Source organism: Temnothorax nylanderi, unplaced genomic scaffold (genome assembly GCF_030848795.1).
Source record: "Temnothorax nylanderi isolate EJ_2023f unplaced genomic scaffold, tnyl_v1.0 TNYL_tig0600_pilon, whole genome shotgun sequence".
NCBI classification, from domain to species: Eukaryota; Metazoa; Arthropoda; class Insecta; order Hymenoptera; family Formicidae; genus Temnothorax; species Temnothorax nylanderi.
The window spans coordinates 39,162-52,202 of NW_027249662.1; the positions used below are offsets into that span (position 1 = coordinate 39,162).

The 13,041-nt window shown below is 39.3% G+C and overlaps 1 pseudogene; it reads left to right on the plus strand.

Moving 5' to 3' along the window:
• The first annotated feature begins 10,836 nt into the window (after window positions 1-10,836).
• On the plus strand, window positions 10,837-12,515 carry LOC139784238 (serine/threonine-protein phosphatase 6 catalytic subunit-like; annotated as a pseudogene).
• Window positions 12,516-13,041: the final 526 nt, after the last annotated feature.

The following is a 13,041-nucleotide window of genomic DNA, read 5'->3' on the forward strand; positions in this document are numbered from 1 at the left end:
CATATGCTCGAGATTTTTAATCGAAATGTATATCGGCATTTCTTCTTATATTCTTAATTAAGTTTTATATATAGAACAAATATGAGCCATATTAATGCAGTTATTCAGCATTAATTTAAATCAAATAAAATTTAAATGGAGATTTTATTAAGGTCCATATAAAGTTCATATTTAACTGTTTTCCGCGGGAAATTCGCAGTTGTTTATCACGTCCATTAAAAAGTTTGAAATTCAAAACTCTCGCAGGTTATTTCAATTTAATTGGTACCGAAGTCGGCGTATCTTTTTTCATTGAATTTAATTAAAATTTAGTTTAATAAACAACATTTACATATGTCACATATATGTCTCTAACTCTTTTACAGCGAATGCTTTTGTTAAATTTTACAAGTCAATTTTCCTCTAATATCCGATCCGAGTGTTCCAGTTCGATATAATTATAATTTAATTAGTTGTGTTTCATTCCATACATATAAAATATCGTGTGATAAAAATTTATCAGATGTCATTTTTCGAAATTGATTTTATATATATTATAAAAATATGTCATCGCAGATAATGTATCTTAGCAAGGAAACATTGCTCTAGCATTAGCAGTGTATATACATTTGACAGATAATGTATCTTGGCAAGGAAATATTGCTCTAGAGTTAGCAGTGTATGTAGATTTGACAGACAATGTATCTTGGCAAGGAAACGTTGCTCTAGCGTTAGCAGTGTATGTAGATTTGACAGACAATGTATCTTGGCAAGGAAACATCGCTCTAGCGTATACTAGCTGAAAAAAATAATTATTTATTATGAAAGACATATATTTAAATGGAACAAGAAAACTTTTTTTATTTGTCTGTAGAGAATGTCTTGCATGAATGTTGTAATATCTACATTGCACTTGCGACCCTTGGCGCGCACTCTAATAACATTGCCCTCCCTGCCCTCGCTAAAAAAATTGCTTATAATGGAGCACATTATTTGGTCAAGTTTAGTTAATATTTCTATCGTTAACATAAAATAGAAAAAATTTTATTATAATTTTACAGTGTCGTCCACTCACAATACAGCGATTTCAACTATGCGATAATTTTTTAACCGATTGACTAATTTTGTATTTCGACACTGAGGATGGTCCTATAATGGACCGAAATGTCTGTAGATTTTTAACTCAAATATAGAATTATGAACGTCAACACTTTGTTACGGCTATATGCTCTATATACTCCAACTGATTTTTAATCTTTTGAGCCTTTATATTACTTATATTTCTATCCTTCTCTGTCCGTTACTTAAGTCTACGAAGCGACGTGACGTTCAAAAAGGTTTGTCCAAATCTTTTTCCAGAATTCTGTATATACTTTTTATATGTATGCCAGTGAGCTCCACGATGAGTCTTGTGGACACATAGCGGTCCGATCGAAGGATTTCAAGCACCTTTTCCACGTTTTCGGGGGAACGACTTGTTTTTGGCGGCCCTGGTGGATCGCTTAAGATATCCTTTCTACCGTTACGAAATAGATTATACTAGTAAAGAACGGTATAATCAGCCAAACAATCACTATTGTACATTTTCTCTAGCATTTCGTGCGTTTTGCTAACTGTTATGTCCAGTTTGAAACAAAATTTAATATTTTCTCTTTGTTCCATTCTATTTTAGTTAATAAGGCTTTTCCAATCAGTACATCTTCGTGCAATACGGTATTCCCAACATTTTTGGTTAAATGTATCAGTGCCTCCTTTAGTCAAATTATAAAATTTTATGATGGTTGGTTCTTCTCCATGAGCAACTACGTTTTCTCGTTTATGTAAAGAAGACAATACTAAAAATCTTTTATTTTGTTTCGAATATAAAAGTAATGTCATATTATTCTTATATAGAAAATATGACTTATTAGACGTAGTAAAGTTTAGCATATTTCGCGGTATCCCTCTTAGGGACTGCTTAACAGTCCTTACCATACTAAGTGAAAAGTCCTTTTTCATGTTTTGCATTAGAGGCACAGAGATGAACTGATTATAATTATCACAAGTAATATTTCTGCGACTATAACAAATCGGTTCCGATAAATTTATAAACATGAGTTTCTATATCGTCTTTTTTACATCTAGGTATAGCATTTCCCATATAACTTGTTATTGAGTCATTCATTGTAATAATTTTGAATCCTCCGGTTTTCGTTCCTTTAATTATTAGTACAATCTGCTATTCCTGTTTCTTGTTCAGGCAGTTTCATCTGTTCGAATGTTTCTGTTTCACTTCGATGTTGCATAATCCCATAAAAATTGTCGTCACTCATTGATGTAGAAGTAGAAGTACACGGTGCGGATCTCTGCTGATCTCCTTGATTTCCAGAAGTTTGCCTATGTCTATTATCATGATGGGAACTTGAAGATGCATAATTTTCTTCAGCTACAGGTTGTTGTATCGTTGCATCTAATTCTGATAGCAGTTTGCGATAGCAGTTATCCAGATAACTTTTAAAGAAATTTATTCCATTAACTGTTTTAGTAGAAAACTGACAATGTTTGCAAGTTGTTTTACGATCTCTCGGGTTGACTGTTAAATGTTTCAATACCCAACTACTTGTTATTTCTCTTTGTATTGCATCTATTACTTCTCGATGTCGTTCCAGATGCTCCAGTAAATAATTCTTTCTATATACACGCAACACTGATGAACAAATTGTGCACTTTCCAATGTACTTGCAAGGTGACAGCGAACCGGTCGAATTCGCGACAGCGACGAAAACATATTCTTTTACTTAAGGGTTTACAAAAAATTCTTTATTGAAAATTCCTAGTAATGTTATATTCCATCATATAACTAAAGGAATTTATTATCGCATCTCAGAAAATTTATTGCTTTATTGCTCCCAGCATAAAAAGAGATCGGTTAAGTTTTACACAAAAACATATTTTTTACTTAAGGACTTGCAAAAAATCCGGGAGTCACAGGCCGATAAGTCAGCCAGACCCGCGATAACGCCAACGATCTCAATGCCTACGCCTATCGACCCAAAACCCGTGATGGCGAAAACGAGAACGTCACGAACTCAAACGTTGACGTAAATCCTCGAAATAAACCCGTATTTAATGAACTCTCGGGGATCCTACAGTCGATAGACTACCTTTAAATAAAGAGATAAAAAGAAAAAGAAATAAATAGAACTCGCTACTTGATGACTTCCTTGATATCTTTGGAATTTGCGAATCAGATAGCGGGCCCTTCATGATGTGGATGTAGCCGCGTCCTGTGTTAGATTTCGCGCACAGAAATTAACTCGGAATCGGAACTCCAGCAGCAGAAAAGATTACGATTTAAAAATACCGAGGTTGACTAAAGCTGAGAAGAGTCTAAAGCTCAAGAAAGCGAATCCCGCGATGTCAAGGTTTATGTAGGAAAGTTTAAGGGGTGGATTTCATCGTAGGATGTGTCAGTTGCTATTCTGACGATTTTAGTTGGTAGGATGTTTTTTCACCCAGGATGTAAATTTGAGTTTTCGCCTATCTCTTGACGAACTAAGTACAGTGATTTTTACGGCTGTTTATTGGCGAGTTTTGTCAAAAAGCTCCCACCGTCAAATTTTGAGGGCGCAAGCTTTTTTCCAATGACTCACTCAGTTTTTCGCCAAATCAAAATTATACAATAGGCGATGACGCTCCGACATTGCTCACCAATAAATAATTTCAAAAACTTAAATGTACATTTTGGGTAAAAACCATTACCATTATTCTACAAACAAAAACCCTCAGAACAGAAAAACTGTACAGAAAAACTAAACACATCCCTCAACAAAATTTACCTCTTAAAGTTTCTTATACATATAATCCGCGACTTTTCGTCAGTTCAGCTCCAAATCCAGTTCCAGTCAGTATTTTTCGTTTACTGACTACCAGTCTTTTCTTCAGGTTTTTGCGAGTCCAGTACCGAATCAAACGTTTATTGCGTGCAGTTTAAGTTCATTAGCGTGTGCTTTGTTAAGTTCTGTGTGTATCATCACCGCAAGACCAAACCTACCAAGTTCCGACGAAGACTCTACTAGGGTGCAGGGCCTTAACGAATTTACTTTAATCCAAACCGTACGAAACACAGCTTCGTATCAAGTACAAATAAGTTAGATTATTTTTTTTAATTCTTTTTTTATTTGAACGGAAGTCTTCTCTTCAAACTCTCGATTTCCTGGACGTATTCCTACCCTTCACAATTTAACCTTTTAAGTCTTTCAATCTACATTTTCACCATCGGTACTTCGGGTTAGCTGATTAACGTCAGCGTCCAGACCCGTATCACTTCCATTCCCGCTACTTCGGGTTAGCTGATTAACGTCAGCGTCCAGACCCGTATCACTTCCATTCCCGCTACTTCGGGTTAGCTGATTAACGTCAGCGTTCAGACCCGTAGCATTTCTTATTACGATAAATAAACAAATCCATAAAATCGTCCACAAGCAATCGAGAAACTTGGTCAAGTTGACTTCCAGCGCGGTTATCAATAATTAAATGATTTACAAAAATCAAATAAATTTTAGTGGATCCGCACATTCTCAGTTATAAACGAAAGAAATCAGCCGCCAAGCACGTGCGGAATCGTCGGAATAGGCGGGCGTGTCGAAAATAATTATTAGAAAACGAAATTTCTCACGCAAATTCGGATTCCCTGCGACCCGCAACTCCATCTCCTCCTCCATCATCTGACAGAGTCAATCCTTCAAACCTGAGGAATTACCTTCCTTACCCCTTGATTGCCTCCCACGTCCGAGCAAAGTTCACCCCCTTTCTTTCCTCTCACGTATCGGATATTTCACCACCAATGAACAATCTCGAAAACTAAAATCTGGATGAAAATATCTTATCAATAAACCCTCAAAACAGAAAACCTGACACATCCCACGACAAAATCCACCCCTTGAAGTTTCCTACGTAAACCGCGACATCGCAGAACTATCATCAATACCATTTTACCGTCACTATCAGTCACGCTGAGTTCCGAGCTATGCTTAAACTTGAACCACGTGTCAAACTTAAATTGTGCACATTACTTCCGCAAGCCTAAGTGTTAACAAGTGCCGACAAAAGCCATCACGAAGCCACGGGGCCTCAGAAATTTCGGGACACAGTCGAGTAAAAATTAAACCAGCAAATAGTGAGTCCTGTTTTTTTCCCTTTCTCTTTTCTATTTCTCCCCCTTATTAGGGATGATCCATCAAACTCTCAAATCTCCGGGCTTCTTTAAATATAAATTTCATTCTTAAATTTCATTTCAGTAACTTGTGGATACCGCCAGTTCAACTCATCGGTATCGATTTGGTCGATCGGCGTTGGCATTTAAATTTGTGGCGATTTTGCTGTCGCTGCAGGTATGGCTTGACCTATGTCAACCTTCGAACTCTCAGCATCTCTTCATTTTCGCTGTCGCGGATTTGGATGTTTGCTGTCGATATTTGAATTTATAGCGATTTCGTTATTAATATTTCCTTAATTTTGTTTTAGTTGTTACAATTTTTTACATAACAATTTTTTACATAACAATTTTTATCTTGATACCATTTCAAAAAATGTCGTAATCCAATATATGTTGCAACATACGTAATATATCGGGGGCTTTGATGTAACATGAAAAGGATAACAACGAATTAATTTTACAAGTAGTGCTGGTTTCCGGCATAAGAGGTTTCATAATGAAATTATCCAAAGTATCCAAACGAAGAGATTCTTGTTGAATCTGGACTACGAACAAATCTCATATTCGTAATTCTGATTTTGACATAGCATAATAATAATACCAATTCATGAAGGTTGAGTGAATCAATAGCCCGTTTGTTAATATCATATTTTCATCATTGAATCTTGTATTGTTGTTCATATCAGTATTATTAGTTAATTTTAATGTCACATTTTCCGCTCTGATGTCTGAATCTGAGATTAAAATCCCGAAAATGGCAGTCCATAGTAACTGTGTCATAAGAGACATTGTCTACTGTTGTCTTTATAAGGAATTTAACCGGACAAATTACTATTTTCAATATCACTTACTCAGTCGTAACAAATACCGTGATATCTGAATATAATAACGCGATTTTCTTGATGGTTGAATCGAGAAATGCAGTAGTTCTAATTGCCCAATTGATGATATATTTTACTTGACACGTGAGAAGTGTTTGAATCGGGAATCTATTTGTCTTTACGTCTTATGTATATGATAGACAATGTGCAATTACGGACTGTAAAATAAAATTATGTTTTCTAAATTTTGAGATCTATAAATTTTTAGATTTTTGGAGTTATAAGAATTCGACATTCAAGTATTTATATACTTTGAATCGTCTGATTTTGACATATATTTGCTAAAATCGAATTATGGCTCATTAGATCGAAATGGGAAATCACATTTTACAATTTGCTGTTATAAAAATGCACTTGTTTATTTACAATAACCTTTATATTTGGATTCCATCCTTTGATAGTCATTGCAAGATCTGCTGTAAGCAGATTTTTAATCTTTGATTCCAGATTGAAAAGATGTTGCGACAGCGGCTCGGCCTTTTCGTGAACAGTGAAGAGTTCTCTGTCGGCGAACATGGGGAAGTCTTTGATGAGGATATATCCTTAATTAAATCTGGATCCTTTACGATAAGGATGGGTGTCCTCCCATTAAATATCCCAATCAACGTCTTTGTAATCGTGGTACAATTTCATTGAATAATCACTCAAGATTACTTTTCCAAGCATAACATCTTTTAAGTTGCCGAATCCCGGTATCGGTCGTGGACCACGGACGCCGCGTGATTTCCAAAAGTCGAAGTTCGACGTTAAGTAATAATAGAGAGCGAGAATGATGGCGGCAATGCCGCATAGGATTTGGAAGTTTTCCATCCCGCAATCGCCGATCGATTATCACGACCGCAACCTTTGACCAATGTCGGTAATATGACTGCATCATTTGTTACCTTTTTCAAAATTTCTATGTCCAAGGTCCATCTGTTTGGAATGTTCTTGATAATGTTTAATTTGTAAGATTTCTTTATATATTCAATCATTTAAGTAAAGGGAATAGGTACTCGAAAAAGGTCTATTTTTTTTGCTTCTTCTTTAGGCAGCTTTTTTTGGATTTCTTTCGTATTTCACGTCGAGATTACATACCATGAACATCTTCGTTTCACGTTTATTTCGAAGGGCCTGGTCCATTTTCGTCAGAACCGTCTTTTCTCTTTTTCTTACAATGTAATTACATTTTCCGGTTTTGCGGAGTTACAAGAGAATTCGACATTCAAGTATTAATGTACTTTGAATCGTCCGATTTTGACATATTTGCTAAAATTAAACTAATTTGCAAAATTTTTAGGATAAAATTTTCCATACGTAACGAACTATTCCGGGAGCGTCGGTGAGTAGGTGTTATTTAGACAGATCTAGGCATGGTGCTCCGAGGGGGGAGCGGGGGGCGGGGGGACTCAACGGCGAGGGGGGAGCGGGGGGGCGGGGGTCTCGAGGGCGAGGGGGAGCGGGGTGGGGGAACTCAATGGCGAGGGGAGTGGGGGCGGGGTGGGGGTGACTCGAAGGCGAGGGGGTAGGGGAGGGCGGCCGGCGCGTCGGGGCACGTTCTATAAACATTTATAAACGTTTTATAAATGTTTATAAACATTTATAAACATTGAATAAACTCGATGGCGAGGGTGGCAGAGGAGGGGGGTTTGTCAGGGCGGCCAGCGAGCGTGTCGGGACACGTATTATAAACGTTTATAAACATGCGTTCCCGCTCGCGTTGTCGTTCTCCCGCTCCCACGTTATTAATTTTTAGATAAAAAAACAAAAAAAAAAGAAAAATACCTTAATCTTGACGAGGGGGGGTCCCATGGCCGCGGCCCTCCATTGGTCTCATTGCTGCCAACAGAGCCTTCCTCGGATTTTGGCGCCCAGGGCGGCGGTTGACGGGAGGAGGACCAGTGATTTGTAGAACTCGATTTACACCGATCGCCAGTTCGTCCGCTAATCTCTCGTCCTCCTCCGTTGGAACATACGCGCGGCCCTGCGCAAGGGCTTCGGCGTAAAAATAAGCCCGCCCGCGTCCGATGGCTGGTGGTCGAATCGCGTTCAAAAGCGCCCGCCCGCGTCCGATGCCGGGTGGCGTGTCCACCTGAGCTGTCTCGGGGGCGCCATCGAGCTCCAGCCCCCCCTGAATTTCGCTCTTCTGTATATCTTTCGCGCCTTCGTAAGGTATTCGCGGAGACATCACAAAAAATAAATCGTAAAAAAATCACACAAAAAATAACTCGTTAAACAAATCACACAAAAAATGTCCTGACGAAACACGTTTAAGCACGCTCACGGCCACGACGAGACTAAATTCAACGACGGCTATAGTGGAGGCGGGTAAAAAGTCGCCAGAGAGAAAAGAGATATAATAACAGTTTATGCAACGACGATAAGGGCGAGCGTCGACGTTCGCCGGAGCATCGGCACTCGCTCCTCAATGGAAATGCGTGTGAAGAAATTAAGTCATGATTTATATTTAAAAACATTTTATATAAACATTTATAAACATTTATAAACATTTATAAACATTTATAAACTCGAGGGTGAGGGGGAGGGGGAGGGGGTTTGCCAGGGCGGCCAGCGAGCGTGTCGGGGACACGTTTTCCCGTTGTTGACGAATTAACCGTCGCGGTGCTTTCATCGTGTATTCTTCTAGGAAGAGACGGTGTCGTTGACGATTTAACCGTCGCGGTGCTTTCATCGTGTATTCTTCTAGGAAGAGACGGTGTCGTTGACGATTTAACCGTCGCGGATTTTTCTTTATGTACTCTTCTAGAAAGAGACGGTGTCGTTGACGATTTAACCGTCGCGGATTTTTCTTTATGTATTCTTCTAGAAAGAGACGCTGTCGATGACGATTTAACCGTCGCGGATTTTTCTTCATGTATTCTTCTAGGAAGAGACGCTGTCGATGACGATTTAACCGTCGCGGCGCGGAATATCCCGGCTGTGCGCGGGGTGGCGCGGCATATTGTAACAGCGAGCGCCGATCTCAGGCTGTTAGAATGTATAAACTATATTTTTTCTAACGGAAATTATACATCGTCGCCAGGAAGATTGATCAGTCTTCGGCTAGCTTTCGCGACGCGAACGTTCATATTCGAGGGTGAAGGTTTTTGTGTCAAGTGGGGCGGTAATATAGGGAAAAAAGTTTTTTTTCGTAACAGTAAGCATGAAAAAAATATGGAGATAGACAATAATTTTGATATGGATGTAGATTCATCCGACGAGGATCATCCGATGTCACCGCGGACAGCACTTATAACAGCGATGAAAACGATAACCGTAGAGAAGTTATCAATAAAATAGTGTCGCGTCCGGAAATTTTAGCGCTAAATGGACGTACGAAGTGTTGCGCCATTTACTTCTATTATATTGACGGTTCATATATCGCGTGTGCTTCGTGTATGATTGCTATTGCAGACACTGAATCTGAGCACATGTATGCTATTCGAAAGCATGTAACCGAGCCGTATGATGTAATAAATGGTCGATTTTGCAAAAATTGCAATACTCCATTGTACCAAATATTGCCGTGCAACATGTGCCCGATTTGCACGAAGTGAGAAAAACATTAGCTTTCGCGACGTAAACGTTTTTTATAATAGTGAGCAAAAATGTCATCGGACAGTGATTACTTCAGCGATGAAGACGATGATCATATAGAAATCATTGATAAAATAGTGTCGCGTTCGGAAATCGTTGCACTAAATTTACGTAGGAAAGAGTGCGTAATATATTTTTATTATTCAACGGGTGGTGCACTTGCACTATGTCGTTCGTGCATGAGAGCTGTATCGGACCTTGATATCGGGCACATGTACGCTGTTAGAAAACACTTCGTTGATTTAGGCGGTATGATGCATTACCGCGCCTGCTCAAAGTGCCGAAAATCATTGTACATGAAAGTTCCGTGCAACATGTGCCCAATTTGCACGAAGTGAAAAAACATTATCGCGAGTGGAACATCAAGAGACACGGTGGTGTCTCGCGCCAAGTACACGTGGAGCGAGACCGACCGTGACTCTTTTACGCGACGCGACGAGTTGCGAGTACTCGAGATGTTGAGATCTCGATAACGAGTGAACGGATCAAGTTCTAAGTAGGCTTGATCGATAGCTTGGGGTCGAATTAGGGGGGGGGGGGTTCTCTTATAATATTCCGCTACGTGCCCTACGAGCGGAGATATATTGCGACAAAAAGTCCAAATGTGAAAATTTTATATTAAGATACTTTGTAAGATACGTCGACCGCTCTCATCATGCCATGCCATCATTTCATTGGCTGGAGTCGCGTCCTTTTCACTTTTTCGACACCAGGGCGGTGCTAGTATCGCCAGTTTCGATACGCACATATGTATACGTGTGTGTACTGCGCCAGTGCAGATAGTGCGATTAGCGCGCTGTCACACATCAGTTAACCTATCTCGAGAGATACGGTAGTACACGCGGAGCGAGACCGACCGTGACTCTTTACGCGACGCGACGATTAATTCAAGGTAATTGTTTTATGTAATTATCCTATAATTATCTTATTCTATATATTACTGTTACTTATTTTACTGTTTACTTTACTACGTTTACGTGAGTGTTTACATACAGGTTAACCTATATATATTGACGGCAGGGAGCTGATACTGAGATCAAGGAGCCTGTTCACACGAGGCGTTTCTGCCGCGCGATTGCGGCCGCGCGTTAACGTTTGCACGAGCCGCACGCTGTCGCGAGGTAAGGTGCGACAACGCGCGCATACGCGCGTACGCGAAACGGCAGTAACACCGTAATCGTGCCGGCGATACACTGAATTTGAATTGCTTCGTGCTTATCTGGAGATTTCGTATCCCTACATCGTGTTACCACCGCTGCCGGAAAAGAAGGTTCTCTACGTTGGCAGAAAGTGACGACTGACACGTTCGATCCCGACTTCGTTGATCGCAGAAGAGCTGGACTCGAGGTACGTTTCCGATTTGCAATTATAACAGTATCGTGCGATGAATGTTGTACTAACTTCAAAGTCGGAGCATCCTTGCTCACCGCTACGGGATCGACGTAAAGTTTTAGCGGATTTTAATCTTCCGAATTAGCGTCGCAACAATATTAGTCTTCCATTATCTATTGCCTCACAACTTTTCGATTTTAATATTCTGTAGCTGTATAGTTATTTGTACACAATCGTGATATTAATATACATCAGATTGTTCATGTTTTTGTGCTGTTACAGTTCTATGATTTAGAGGAACTGTTTCGTAACGGTGGCCCCGTGCCAGATACAAATTACATATTCCTGGGAGATTTTGTCGATCGGGGCTACTATAGCTTAGAAACGTTTACTCGTCTGCCCACACTTAAAGCTAAATGGTCCGACAGGATAACGTTACTACGCGGTAATCACGAATCTAGACAAATCACGCACGTTTATGGATTTTACGGTAAGTGCGCAACGATACTTTCTTTTCTGGGCTTTTTTTACATTTGTGTATAATAAAGCTTTGATTTCATTGGTCTCTTCATTTTCTGTTCTAGATGAATGCCAAAACAAGTACGGCAATGCTAATGCGTGGAAGTACTGTTGTAGGGTATTTGACTTGCTCACAGTTGCTGCCGTGAGTATTTGTATAAAAGATTTTCTAAAATTGTAACTTCACTTTTGATTACGCTCGAATAAAATTCTGTTTTAGTTAATTGATGAACAGGTTCTTTGTGTACACGGTGGATTGTCTCCAGCTATTAGAACACTAGATCAAATTAGAACGATTGAAAGGAATCAAGAGATTCCACACAAAGGTATTAATTGTATAAAGTGATATGTCATTGCAAAAGTTACATAATAATAAAAGTTACATGACTGGATATTTACTGTTATTGTACAATAATAATAAAATATCGTTGCTTAATTGCCATATTACAGGTGCTTTCTGTGATTTGGTCTGTCCCATCCAGAAGATGTAGAAACATGGACAGTAAGTCCGCGTGGTACAGGCTGGCTGTTTGGCAGCAAAGTGACTTACATGTTCATGGAAGTGAATGATCTTAAACTCATCTGTAGGGCGCACCAATTAGTTCAGGAAGGTATGTCTTTGCTCAAATATTTCTGTCGCAGATTTTTTAAATCTCGGAAGTATGTATTGATGACGCATATTTTTATCATGCAGGTTATAGGTACATGTTTAATGGCAAACTCGTTACAGTGTGGTCGGCCCCAAATTATTGTTATCGATGTGGTAACATAGCTAGTATCATGCAGTTCACGACAGTGGATCAGAGATCACCGGTGCTGTTCCAGGCAGTGCCTGATTCCGAGAGAGTAATCCCACCTCTAACGCCCACTCTGTACTTTTTGTGATCTATCTTAGTGGCTCATCTGTACGGATTCGGAAGAGAAATGTCTGTGTCTAGACTCTACGGAATCACATGATTTGATTGGCCGGATCCAGGCTGGTACCATGACGGACCCACACATTCATGAGAATATATCACTGATTATACATATTACTCTAGAAAATTTTGATTCCCTTAAAAGAAATTATTTGATGCGTTCTACGATCAAAGTACGATACTTATAGAGAGGACTGAATTGTCGTGTGATTAATCTTATTCAGGGAATGTTCTTTAGATTTGTGTGTGTGTGTGTGTGTGTGTGTGTGTGTGTGTGTGTGTGTGTGTGTGTGTGTGTTGTAAAGCTAACTTTTATATATCTACATAGTATCTACCATTGCTGGCCATTGCATCAGCCTGATTTTGTAGCTCGAGAAAAAAAAGAAAACGATATTTTGCATTAGAGCAAATGTGAACATTCTGTGGTCTAGACGCTTTTGCTGTCTACTATGTACATTCTGTAGAGCATTCATATCTCAGAGCAGCATTCTGGACTTTAATGTTCAAAAGACTAAGAGCTTTTAAATAATTTATGAGCGCGAATAACGCAAATAGTCCAGTGCTGTGTGTGAATATAAAAAGAAAAGAAAAGAAAAGAAATATCACGTTTAAACATTCCGGCAAAAAGTACACTCTCTGA